The following is a 14,637-nucleotide window of genomic DNA, read 5'->3' as shown; positions in this document are numbered from 1 at the left end:
TTGACCAACCTGGTAGCCTTTTATGAAGACATAACCAGGTGGATAGATGACGGTAGTGCAGTGAATGTGGTTTATCTTGATTTCAGTAAAGCATTTGACGCCGTCTCCCACAGCATCCTCGCAGTTAACTGGGGAAGTGTGGTCTGGATGATCAGGTAGTGAGGTGGATTGTGAATTGGTTGAAGGGAAGAAGTCAGAGAGTTGTGGTTGGAGGCCTGTATCTAGTGGAGTCCCTCAGGGGTCGGTACTGGGACCAGTACTATTCAACATATTCATCAACGACCTGGATGAGGGAACAGAGTGCACTGTCAGCAAGTTTGCTGGTGACACAAAACTGAGTGGAGTGGCTGACACAGCAGAAGGCTGTGCTGCCATTCAGCGAGACCTGGACAGGCTGGAGAGCTGGGTGGGAGAAATTTAATGAAATACAACAAGGACAAGTGTAGAGTCTTGCATCTGGGAAAGAACAGCCCCATGTCCCAGTACAGGTTGGGGACTGAGCTGTTAGAGAGTAGTGTAGGGGAAAGGGACCTGGGGGTCCTGGTGGACAGTGGGGTGACCATAAGCCAGCAATGTGCCCTCGTGGCCAAGAAGGCCAATGGCATCCTGGGGTGTATTAGAAGGGGTGTGGTCAGTAGGTCGAGAGAGGTTCTCCTCTCCCTCTACTCTAGCCTGGTGAGACCCCATCTGGAATATTGTGTCCAGTTCTGGGCCCCTCAGTTCAAGAAGGACCGGGAACTGCTTGAAAGAGTCCAGCACAGAGCCACAGAGATGATTAAGGGGGTGGAATATATCCCTTATGATGAAAGGCTGAGGGAGCTGGGTCTCTTTAGCTTGGAAGAGACTGAGGGGTGACCTCATTAATGTTTATAAATATGTAAAGGGCGAGTGCCAGGAGGATGGAGCCGGGCTCTTCTCGGTGATGTCCAAGACCGGACAAGGGGCAAGAGGTGCAAGCTGGAGCATAGGAGGTTCCACATTAACATGGAAAAACATTTCCACATTAAGGAAAAACTTGTTCACTGTGAGGGTGACAGAGCACTGGAACAGACTGCCCAGAGAGGTTGTGGAGTCTCCTTCTCTGGAGACATTCAAAATCCGCCTGGATGCGTTCCTGTGTGATCTACTCTCGGTGGTCCTGCTCTGGCAGGGGGCTTGGACTAGATGATCTTTTGAGGTCCCTTCCAACCCCTAACAGTCTTTGATTCCTATATGCAGATAGGAATCACAGAATCATAGAATACCAGGTTGGAATGGAACTCAAGGATCATTTAGTCCAACCTCTCTTGGGAAAACCATAGTCTAGGTAAGATGCCCTGCACCCTGTCCAGCTCAATCTTGAAAGTGTCCGATGTTGGGGAATCCACCAGTTCCCTGGAGAGATTATTCCAATGGCTGATTGTTCTTATTGTGAAAAATTTTCCTTTTGTGTCTAATCAGAATCTCCCTGGGAGTAACTTGTACCCATAACCCCTCGTCTTTTCCATGTGACTCCTTGCAAGAAGGGAGTCTCCACCTTCTTTGTGGCCACTCTTTAAATACTGGAACATGGTGATAAGGTCTCCCCTAAGCCTTCTTTTCTCAAAGCTGAAGAAACCCAGTTCTCTCAGCCTTTCCTCGTATGGCCGGCTTCGCAGTTCTTTGATCATCCTTGTGGCCCTTCTCTTGACCCTCTCCAGCCTATCCACAGATTTTTTGTACAGCAGGGACCAAAACTGAACACAGTATTCCAGGTGTGGCCTGACCAGTGCTGAGTAGAGTGGGATAATGACTTCTTTATCTCTGCCAGTGATGCCCTTGTTGATGCAACCCAGCATCCTGTTGGCTTTCCTTGTCGCAGCAGCACACTGTTCACTCATATTGAGCTTGTTGTCCACTAGGACCCCCAGTACCTTCCCACAGAGCTGCTCCCCAGCCAAGTAGATCCCAGCCTGTGCTGCACTCCTGGATTATGTTTACTCAGGTGCAAGACCTTACACTTGTTCTTGTTGAACTTCGTAAGGTTCTTGTTAGCCCACTCTTCCAGCCCATCCAGGTCTTCCTGCAGGGTGGAAGATAATACACAATTAAAAAATAGTAATTTTTGTGAGGAACATCAAGAAGAGAGGCATTCATAGAAGATGAGTACTTCATAATGCCCCACTGAGGCTTTTGATCCCTATCTACCCAAAACCAAGAATGCCATCCACTAAGCTGGCAATACAGATGAGTCATTAAAAGCATTCAGGAGTTTTATGGTAATCATTTGACTTGAGTCAGGCAAACCTATGTAATATTAGGGGGGAAAATGTTCAAGATAGAGGGAAAAAAGGGGTGGAGACTGTTTTTAAAAAACAGTTCTTTTGTTTATCTAACATAGATCTACACCGTAAGAATCTGAATTTTTCCACAATGGTTATTCCACATTCATATCAAATGACTTGGAACATAAAGAGCTCATTTAATACAGTCGTTGTTTACAGTGTTTAAAAATTCATGAACTCATTGTATAAGCCCACTTGCTGAGATTCATGCTAAATATTCTTCCCTGAAAAGTGCCACACCTGCATAAAATAAAATTGGATTTAAATTGGGAAAAAAAGGTGCAAAAAATAACGTGCAGAACAATTCTGTACAATATTTATCTCTCTCAGCCTGCACTGAAGAAAACAGTATAATTAAATAACTATGGAGCTTATCAGAGCAATTTATTTTATAACATTAATGTATATCAGACATATGGTGGTACATAACAACAAAACAGGACGTGTCACAATGCTTACTTCCCATGAATCCTAGTTTGCATGTATGTTATACAGATTGTTCTACAGAAATAATAGAATAGATTAATTGTTTTTTTTTCTAAATGGAACACTAAATATCAAGCATTCTTTACAGAAAGCATTAAGTTAAAATAATATTTGAGGGCAGAATTAGAGAGGAATTACTAATGGGAAGAATAACAGTTTTTCTCTTTTATTTATTATGGTAGCATCTAGGGACCCCACACTTAGACCAGAAAACCATTGTGCTTGGAACTGTTCAAGAATATATGAAAAAAGAGAAGAAAACATTGCTGATCCCATAACCCCAACTTCATCGTGTCTTGATTTTGATTTTATAACACATAGGTATACTGAGCTTTGTACTCCACTCAGAATGCAAAGCACAGATGCGCTTTGTAGTCAAGTGTAATTTTTTTTTGCTTTATTCAAGCTATAATAGGAAAGGTTTGCTTATATGTACAAGCACTTCCAAAAGGTTTAGATAAAAGCATCTCTCTTAGGTAATTCATAATGCTTTTTACACAACAAGATGAAGATGAAAGAAGTTGGCCTCTTAAAATTGGGACAGAACATCAAGAAAGCATGTAGATTTGGTTCTCTACGCAACCTCAGCCATTTTTCAACATTAAAAATCATGAAGAGCTTGAAAATCTCTGTTATGTTCAAAACATCAGGGTACATCAATGCTATTTATTTGTAACACGACCTTACAAGAAATTCCAGTCGCAGTAGAACTTTAACTTTGTGATGATATAGCAAAAATATTGAAAATATAATGGTATGGCACCAATATCGATATATTACTGTCTATGGACATCAAACTTGTTAAATACAACTAAGCCTGGGGTTTGCATGGTGGCAGAAAAATTTAAGAAATGAAGAATGTAAACACATGAGGTAAGTTACTCATTGTGTCAGACTGAAAAAGTCCTCTGGAAGTTTCATCAGGAATGCTGTTTGCTAAAACATATGCCAAAATGAGAGTCGTCGTCTCCTTGGAGCTTTGCTTACTCTGTGCCTGAATGACAAGATTCTCTGCTTAACTATCTCAGAAAGCAGAAAGCATGCAAAAAATGTTATCTGAATTGCCACTCAATAAAAATTAATATTCAACTTTTTGAGGTTTTCTTAATGCTCACAATACTCTGATGGCAAATACTGCTCTATCTTATGTACCAAATGTCTTTTCTTGTCTGTATAAAAATTATTTTCAGTCTGGCCACAAAGAGGAACCAAATTCAACTTCAGTAAATAACTTACCACCTATAAAATAGTTGCTTTCTGGAATCTGGCAGAGCAAAACATTGAAACCATAATTCTCTGCACTGGTCATAACGTGAATCAGAAACATCACCATATAGATGTAAACATCCACACAAAATTTATGGCATGTTTATCATTTTATTCACAAGCTCAGCAGAGTAAACCATGCACAGTTGTTAAGTTCCCCTCCTGTATGGGATCAGGCAAAACTATAAACCTGAACTTGTGATATGGGATGAATCCTATGACTGGAGTGTGGCTATTGATGGCTACAAGCTGTTCTGAAGGGACAGGAGCAGAAGGAGGGGTGGAGGCATTGCCCTCTATGTTAAGAAATGGATAGTGTGTGAAGATTTGTCCCTAAAGAATAGCCATGAGAAGGTTGAAAGCTTATGGGTAAGAATAGTGATCAAGACAACAAAGGCAGCCTTGTGGTTGGTGTCTACTACAGGCCACCCGATCAAGGGGAACCTACTGATGAAGCCTTCTTACTCCAGCTCCAGGAGACATCACACACACACACAGGCTCTCATTCTGCTGGGGGATTTCAACCACCCCGACATCTGTTGGAAACGTGGCACAGCAATCTGTAGGCAATCCAGGAGACTCCTCTGGAGTACCTAGATGACAACTTCTTAAGGCAAGAGATAGATGGCTCTAACCAAGAGGATGCAATATTGGACCTGATGGTCACAAATGCAAGTGAACTTATCAGCGATGTCAAGATTGGAGGCAGCCTCGGCTGCAGTGATCATGTACTAGTGCAGTTCACTGTCCTAAGGGGTATGAGGCAGATGAAAAGCATAGTCAGGACCTCAAATTTTAGGAAATCAAAATTCCAGATCTTCAAGGAGTTAATCAATAGGACTACCTGAGAAACGGCCCTCAGGACAAGGGAGCAGAGCAGAGTTGGCAGATCTTGCTTCCCACAGAGTGCAAGAGCTTTCAATCCCCAGGTGTAAGAAATCAGGCAAGGAAGGCAAGACACCAGCATGGCTGAGTCGAGACCTGCTGGTCAAACTAAAAGGCAAGATGGAATGGCACAGGCAGTGGAAGCAGGGGATGTGTATTCTGGGAAGAGTACAGGGATGTTGCCCAGTTGTGTAGAGACAAGGTCAGGAAGGCCAAGGCATGTCTGCAGCTGAACTTGGCAAGGGATGCAAAGAAAAACAAGAAGGGCTTCTACAGGTATGTCAACCAAAAAAGGAAGGTCAAAGAAAGTGTACCCCTGCAATAAGCAGCAATGGTGAACTAGTAACAACAGATGAGGAGAAGGCTGGGTTTCTCAACAACTTTTTAGCCTCAGTTTTCACTGGCAACCTCTTTCCTCACAGCTCTCAAGTTAATGGCCCACAAGACGGGGACTAGGGAGACAAAGTCCCTCCTACCATAAGTGAAGACGAGGTTCATGACCATCTGAGGAACCTGAACATACACAAGTCCATGGGACCTGATGACATGCATCCCAGAGTTCAGAGGGAATTGGCTGATGCAGTTGCCAAGGCACTCTCCGTGATACTTGAAAAGTCATGGCAGCCAGGTGAAGTCCCCGGTGACTGGAAGAAAGGAAACATTACACACATTTTTAAAAAGGAGGACCCAGGAACTACTGACCTGTCAGCATCACCTCTGTGCCTGGGAAGACCATGGAGCAGACCCTCCTAGAAGATATGCTAAGGCACGTGGAGGACAGGGAGGAGATTCAAGACAGTCAGCATGGCTTTACTAGGGGCACATCCTGCCTGACCAACCTAGCAGCTTTCTACAATGGAGTGACTGCATCAGTGGACAAGGGAAGAACTACAGATGTCACCTATCTGGACTTCTGCAAGGCCGTTGACACGGTCCCCCACAACATCCTTCTCTCTAAGTTGGAGAGATACGGGTTCGATGGGTAGACTGTTCAGTGGATAAGGAATTGGCTGGATGGTTGTGTCCAGACAGTAGCGGTCAATGACTCGATGTCCAGATGGAAATCAGTGACAAGTGCTGTCCCTCAGGGGTCCATACTGGGACCAGTGTTGTTTAATATCTTCATTAATGATATTGACAGTGGTGCTGACTGCACCCTCAGCAAGTTTGCTGATGACACCAAGCTGAGTGGTGCAGTCAATATGCCAGAGGGACGGGATGCCATCCAGAGGGATCTGGACAGGCTGGAGGGTGGGCCCCAGTGAATGCCATGAGGTTCAACAAGGCCAAGTGCAGGGTTCTGTACCTCGGCCGGGGTAACTGCCGGGACCAATACAGGCTGGGAGAAGACATGCTAGAGAGCAGCCCTGTGGAAAAAGACCTGGAGGTACTGGTGGATGAAAAGCTGGATGTGAGCCACCAGTGCGCAATTGCAGCCCAGAAGGCCAATCGCATCCTGGGCTGCATCAAAAGAAGTGTGGCCAGCAGATTGAGAGAGGTCATTCTGCCCCTCTACTCTGCCCTGGTGAGACCTCATCTGGAGTACTGCGTCCAGCTCTGGAGTCCCCAACACAAGAAAGATATGGTCCTGTTGGAGCGTGTCCAGAGGAGGGCCACGAAAATGATCATGAGGGTTGGAGCACCTCTCCTATGAAGACAGGCTGAGAGAGTTGGGGTTGTTCAGCCTGGAGAAGAGAAGGCTCCAGGGGGACCTTATAGCAACCTTCCAATACCTGATAGGGGCCTATAAGAAGACAGGGGAAGAACTGTTCACAAGAGTTTGTAGCGACAGGACAAAGGGTAACCGTTTTAAGCTAGAAAAGGGTAGATTTAGGTTGGACGTTAGAAAAAAGTTCTTTAATATGATGGTGCTGGATCATCAGGTTGCCCAGAGAGGCAGTGGAAGCTCCATCCCTGGGGTCATTCAAGGTTGGGCTTGATGGGGTCTGAGCAACCTGACTTAGTCAGAGATGTCCCTGCTTATTGTAGGGGGGTTGGACTAGATGGCCTTTAGAGGTCCCTTCCAACCCTGTACATTCTATGATTCTACATTATGTATCATTTTAATGATGTTAACAAAGTCATGTATTTACCTCAGTACAATCTCTCCACTTCCCTACTTACTAATTAGGGGGAAAAGATAGATGTAATCATGGTGAAAAGTATCAAAGATAAAAGGAGAATGCAAGGCTACTTCAAAATCATGGAAGTTCCAATAGTCAAAGTTATTTCTTCTCAGATATTGATTTCCAAAAGCAGTGTTTGTGATGCATGATGCTGCAATACTGTCTCCTTAAGCGTTAGAAGATTGGTAATTATTTTTCTGATCAAATCAACCAGTCAAGTCTACAAACAGCAGATCTTTCTTTCTTGCTGCTGGTCTCCCTTGTCAGCTTATCTTGGTATATTTCCCTTTTCCTTCCTAGCCAGCAGCTATTTGAACAGTATACTATCGCAAATGCCAATGAAGGTTACTTTAAACTTTTTCAAAGGTGTTTCTCATTTTTCTTTTGCTGGTCAGACAAGTCAATTTGCAAATTTGTAATTAAAAATTTAAGCAAGATGAGAGAATAATTGAAAAAGAAATCAAGGACAAATAATGTGATTAGTTCCGATACACAGTATTCAAGACAAACCAATTTCTTTCTTCCCACTCTGTGGGACTGATTGGACATACAGAATGTTAAATACCAAAATGGTTGTTTTGGTCAAGACTCTTCCTTTGGAGCTAGTAATGACACTCACTGATACATTGAATGGTGCCCAAGGAATCAGCAATAAAATTACAACACACTCTCTACTGGCTTCATTCCACTAACAACTGGGAGTTTCTGCCACACACCTTTCTCCCTAGTGTGAAACTCAAGTGAAGCTGTGGTAGTGCTTCTTAGCAAGGTACTTCTCTGGGGTACCGGAAAAGGCATATTTTGCCTTACGAATGTGCTAGGCATCTTTTCCAAACTGAGTTCTTTAGGTTTAGTTGAGAATGCCTCCAGTGTCCATCCACTCTGCTCCCTTAAGTGCCATGGTCCACAGCAGGGGGAGAAGGCAGATGGAGGCGCAGCAGAACCCTCTTCTCGCCCAGAAAGCCATCTCCGATGGCTCCCCCTCTGCACATGGATAGAGAGAGGCACAATGGCTGGATCACTTATAGCTGCATACTTTGAAAAATTATCCAGGCGATGAAGTCGAAAAAAAGCCTCTAAGAACTGTGTGGACAACAATGGATAAGTCAACCTTTTGGATGAATCCAAGCTGTGCTTTCTCTATAAACTGCTCAGTGAATACATTGTTTAGTTAACTGCTGTTTCACTTGAAATGTATATTCCACAACTGACTTATCAATATCAAAGAATCTTGTGAACAGTTTTCTTAAACCTCTTGTGAAAGAATTGCTTCCTCTTTTGGTTACTTCTCATCCCTGATTTACATCTGTTGTGACTGCTAACCAAAATAACTGTGAGTTTTAAATATTACAAAGATATTTTTAATTCAGAATTACCAGTGTGTCTCTTTGCTTGCCCCTTTTCCTGTAAGACCCTTTCACTATCATGTATCAAACGTCTGTTGTGACCATTTACACAAAAACTGCATTAGCTATTGCTTTCATTTGCCCTTCATTTCCTTGTACTTCATGAATTTACAAGGAAAGATGTGTTAGGGAGCAGACAAAGGCATATATCTGGCATATCTATTTCTCTTTGGCTCACGTTAGGAGTGGAGAGCCAGGAACTCAGCGATAAGCATTAGAAGTACTGCATCTGAAACACCATTTTTGAAAGCAGAAAATTAAAAACTTCAGCTGGAGTTGTGAAGCCTTTGAATGGGTGTCAGAAATCAGACTATGCAGCCCTCACTAGTACTTCATTTTATTTTGTTCTTTCTAAAGATCTGTTGTTCAATCCATCCTCCCATGCACAATCACACACACAAAAAAAACATGTTCTAGTCCAATGATGGAGTTAATCCCATGGCTAAAAAAAATCCAATATACAGCTGTGAGCAAGTGATAAAGCTACCTGCCAGCTCAGCTGTAGAGGCATGTAGGAGGGTTTTTTTCCTCCCTCTGGAACAATGTGAATAGGGTTGTGATTGCTACCTGTGGAGTTTTATCACATAAAGCAAAATGGCCATGTTGTGTTGCAACATTTCATCAGTGTCTCATCACTCTTTATTGGATATGTAATGACAGTTCAAAACTGCATGGCAACCTTCCTTTGAAATATGATGATGTCAGGAAGCCTGACACCATGTTAGTTCCCTCCTTCCTTTTAAACCAAAAGCCCAGTCCTGCAGAAGGTTCATGTGAGAAATTCTGAACCCAAAGCAAGGGTTTTGTCAAAAAATGCTGATTAACTGAAATAAAAATATTTTGTATAATCACCTTTGTTTCAGCAGTGCCTAGCACAAATATAGGCAGCCTTTTAAGCAGAAAAAAAAAATCTGGTCCTGATATTTAATCTCTTCCTAGCTAACCTAGAAGGCAACTTGGACCTTGGGTCACAAGTTTAATGATTTTAAGAGGTTAGCGATATGTGTATGAAAAGCAGAGGGGCTAAGGTTTCCACACCTGGATCTGAAGAAGACCCCACTATGTAAACAGAACTGGGGTCAGAGACCGTGACAATGAATTTCTATCACAACTGGACTCCTGAAGTTGGTGAGTGCCAATTCACAGCACACAGCCTGGGAGCCTGGAGAATGCAGGCTAAGCAGGGACTCAGGGCTTCCACACCTCCTGGTGTGAATTTGTGAGCCTAGATAAACTCAGAACAGCCTAAGCCAAACTTTTCAGTGTTTATAGACTCCCAATAGTTAGAACAGGATTTCTTAGTTTGAGAGGGCCTTCCCAAGCTGTCCTCCCCCAAAACCACTGGAAAAATAATTGTTCACAGTGCCAGAATGTGTAATGAATCATTGTACTCTTGTAGCCTTAACTGTCTATCATGCTTTGATCGCTTCCTGAAGATTTTAGATGTTCCTAAGCTCCTGCAAAATGGTTACTTACAATATACGGCCATTTAGTGATTTCATTGGACTTCATGCGAGAACCTAATGTACTTCTGGATTTTTAAAAGCATTAAAAGTTGTCCTCACTCTATTCTCACTTAAGCCAAAGTAGCACCAGAGACATAAGTCAGTGTTGTTATACTGATATAAGATAGTGTTAAGTATCTTTAAATATAGCCCTATATACTCTGCAGGGATATGGTTAGTAACTATCAGTCACGATTGTGCAAGGATAAAGAATTTACAGGCTGGAACCTATCTAAATATGAATAATCTGCTGAATTTCATGCAGCACAACTGCATATATAGTGTACATAGGCCCCAGAGAGAGCAAAATTCATCATTCAGCAAGGTACCACCTTATGATGGATACAGATAAATTAATTCTTACACTGAGAACAACAGGTTGCTTAGCAACAGGCAAACACAAGATAGACTAAACTGGTATATTATATTCAGCGCTTCAGAAAGGCTAATTTTACAAAGCTCAGGAAAATCTAAATACAGATAGACCTGTTTAGAAGGATTCCAAAGGAGGGTCTCACCAGTGCACTGTACAATGGCACTAATACTCACCTTTCTCTGCTGGACATACTTTACCAGATACATCCTTGCGTTGCCTGCCCTTTCACAGACTCGCCCTATTGTCACACCCTGGCTGACCCAGACCATTCTCCTTCGTTGTAATTTCCAACTGATCAGCCCCCAGCTTTTGGAAGAAATTCTTCTTATTAGTCCCTAAATGCATGACCTGGCACTTTTCATTATTAAATGTAACCCTATTCTATTACTGCAGTCCTTGAGGTCATCCAGTTTCTTCTTTGTATTGATAATACTTCCCAAATTTTGTCATCAGCAAATTTCATTACCACATTCCTACTACTTCTGCCAAGATCATTAATTAAACTATTATATGAGATCAGCCTCCAAAACCGATCCTTGAGGAACTCTACAGGCAGTCTCATTCCATCACAATTCTTTCAACCAACACGTTGTCATATTGTCTTTAGCCAGTGCTCTTGTATCCATTTTTGCTGTTCTTCACTTTAACTAATATCTTCCCAAGTGGTGGTGTAGTGAAAGTTCAGATGATGAACAGATAGAATGTATTGGATTTCCATTACTTTCCAAATCATCGAAGAGTGATAAAGAGCTTTGCGTTGCCATGGCTCATAGTCAGGAGTCTTAAACTGGCAAACCTAGTATGATTTATGTTCATATAACAAACACCAGGACAGCAGGGAAATTTCAGAAGAATAGATATGTGATGTTCTCAGGTAATATCTTCAAAGAAATAAATGTTTTAGACACCTGAATAACTAGGTTGTCATCAAAACCAAATGAAATTGTGAAGAAACCCAGAAATGCTGAAAAAGGATTTCTCCAAAAACTTAAAACAGGAATACAGCTAATGCCAAGAGTTTTGATTTTATGGAAAACAGACCTCAAACAAAAGTGATTTCATTCTTTCATAAGACTGATTAATAGAATTATATATACATAATATATAGACTTGGAAAGCATTTGATGTGCACTTAATTACACTGTGATTAATAAATGAGTATCATACAGTATCATGGTAAATAGGTTAAAAGCTACTACAGATAGTATATACAGTGAGAATCTTAGGCTGACCTTGGAGTCACACAAAAGGATGTGCACTGCCCTCTCTAGTCTGTACTATACATTGTACTGCCCAGCAAAGCTACCCAAGTTATGGAGCTTTTTTATTTATTGATTTATTTCATGGAGTGGAATCAGAGAGATGAATAAAGACGTAGGGAGCAAAAACGCCAGAAATCATTGTTATTTAGAAACTTTTAATACTCAAAGCTTGCATATGCAAGTGAGCTTGAAATACCTTTTGAAAATGTATGAATTTCCTAAGCAAGTAGAACCAGATTCATCTTAGGAATTCAAGACAATCTCTGAAATGGAGCTGGACCATCCCTGTGATCAAGCTAAAAGACTGACAGACAAGGAAGGCAGAAAACTTGGACTCAAAGGCAATCTGGTATATGTTGCTACCTTACTGAAATACCTTCAAGAACTGCTGTCATTGAGAAGTTTTCCATTGTCTGGGAGTGTTCTCCAAGCAGTCCCAAACTCGTTCAAGGCCTGATTCTATTCAATGTTTTCATTACTGAGCTACTTCAAAATTATTACACATGACCATACAGTTAGCAGAGTGATAACTAATAATGAGGAAAAGGAATCATGCAGAACAATGTCTCACTTGCTAAGTTTGGCCTCTATTTAGACACATAATTTAATAATGCAAAATGCAAAGTTATATTTGTAGAAACCAAGAATAGAGGTAAAACCTACAAGTATGACAGACTGTATCCTGAGAAGAAGCGACTAAAAAGCATCTAAAAACCATTGCAGACTAGCAACTAAACATAAACTCCTGCTGCATTGCTATCACTGTGCTATATACAGTACTGGTGACAGTAACCCAAGGAGATTGCTGCTAGGTCTAGGAGTTATGTCTAGAAAAAACTTGAAAATTCAGCAGTATAGAAAAGAATACAGAACAATTGGAGGGTGTCAAAAACAGCTTTCAGTGAGGTACAAAATAGATCCATCCAGTTTTATCCAAAAAATGACGCTGAGATGATTACAGAATGTAAGTGCAGTTGCAGAGAGAGAACAACAGGTGCTAATGCTATTTTATCTACCACGAAAGGGCAAAGCAGCAGCTTGAAGTTGAATCCACAGAAATTCATGTGAAAGCTTGGGCACAAAATTTCAGTGATGAGAATGTGTAACCATTGAATTTTCCCATTACTGACAAAGAGCTTCAATTACAGATTTGATCTATTTTAAAAAGATGTGCCTTAGAAGAACAGTGTGAAACGCAATGACCTGTTATGAACAACTAGATGATCTAGTAATTTTGGCCTTAAATTTATGCAAGCCAAACAAGCGACAACATAATCTCTCTATCATATGGCAAATATTTTCTGTATTTCTTAGACTTTACCAAAACAGACTATGCAAGTATTTTTTTGTATTTAAATAATATTAGCGTCACTTTCACCTTTCTCCAGCAGTAAATGTTCTAATATCACAAGTATAACCATGTAGACATCTAAAGAAGAGTGAAACAATCATTAGCACATTGTAGAAATGTAATAATTAAATATAAATTGCTCTTTCACACATAACACGACAAGTGCAAGGCCTGCCATTTCAGCAATGACATGACTGATAGAAAGTACTGCACACATACCATTTCCTTTCCAATGATCTGCCCTGCCAATGGTATACAGCTCCCATTTCTACACTGATGGATAACGATATACTGGACCTTAATCCTGTCACTGGTACATTGCAGGATATTGCCTGCCCTGGGCTTTAGGCCATATTGAAAGAAATTCAACATTTATGGTGAAAACAGAAAGAATGAAATATTGCTCCAGCAAGATATTCTTTTCCCCTGCTTTTCAAAACAGAAAGTGCATCCTGAAACTAATCAGTAGCTTAGAATGTTAAAAGAACTCTCAGAAGAACTTTATGGACAAAGTGGAGTAACAGAAATAGGTATCACATGGATGTTACAACCACAGCATCATCTGTGGTATATGGCAAACTTACGAAAGTATGGTTTAAACCTTTAAAGAAAGCCAGTGGAAACATCTGAAGTGCAAATGAAGTACAGAACTACTATTCACCACAGAATGCCACAGAAATCCTATTTGCCATGGAACTACTATTCAACCCAGAACTACTACTCGCTATGGAAAGCCCTGGAACTGCTATCTGCCATGGAATGCCAGGGAACACCCCGGAACTACTAGTCACCCTGGAACGTCACGGAACTCCTATTTGCCACAGAACGCTCCAGAACTACCATTCGCTGCCACGGAACTACTATCCCCACAGAACGCTCCAGAACACTATTCGCCACAGAACACCATGGAATGCTCCAGAACTACTATGCGCCACAGAACTACTATTCACCACAGAATGCTCCAAAACCACTACTCGCCATGGAACTACTGTTCAATAGTTCCATGGTATCCGGTGGCAAAAAGTTGTTCTGTGGAGTTCTATGGTGAATAGTAAGGAGTTTTCATCTTTAGTAGCTTTTCCTAGGGTATTTCAACTATGGTCGACAGAACTTTTTGAAGCAGTTCCATCCACTGTTAGTTATTCCCAAATTTACTTCAAATACACCGCTAACTCATGCCACTGTGGTTCAAAAATCAACAATTCTGGTAGCCCTCTGAAGTATTACAACAAATTAAGAGTAACTGTCATTTGCAATTTAAGCTTCTACTCATTCATGATCATTTATTACCAGTGAGAAGTTTTGAACCAGAATATTAACTTCAAATTTCCATTTGATATTTCCTTCAAGTTAAAGCAAAGAAATGATTAGGCACAATGAGCTAGTTTTTGTTCAACAAAATTTTATCTGTAGTATAGTGTTCTACTTTAAGAATACCATAATGAAGCATTACTGAAATTAAGCTATATCATATCAATGATTTTGTACTTATCCAGAGTTATTTACCTCAGCTATAAAGAAAGTAAATCTGAATTTGTCATTATTAGTAATCCTTCAGGTACATATGCACAGAATATTTAATAACTTGTATTATTATTATTATGTAGTTATTACTCCAGCATGGGCAAATACCAAGATTTTGCTATTCAGAACGCAACTTCTTCAAGTCTT

The 14,637-nt window shown here is 41.1% G+C and overlaps 1 pseudogene; it reads right to left on the bottom strand.

Moving 5' to 3' along the window:
* The window catches only part of LOC147416048 (microcephalin-like), a 92,657-nt pseudogene that overhangs the window by 52,395 nt on the left and 25,625 nt on the right, over window positions 1–14,637 (bottom strand).

The sequence above is a fragment of the Leptosomus discolor genome, chromosome 2 (genome assembly GCF_034619465.1).
Source record: "Leptosomus discolor isolate bLepDis1 chromosome 2, bLepDis1.hap2, whole genome shotgun sequence".
Taxonomy (NCBI): Eukaryota; Metazoa; Chordata; class Aves; order Leptosomiformes; family Leptosomidae; genus Leptosomus; species Leptosomus discolor.
The sequence above is the reverse complement of the archived record's forward strand: the minus strand, read 5'-3'. Positions and strand labels throughout refer to the sequence as shown.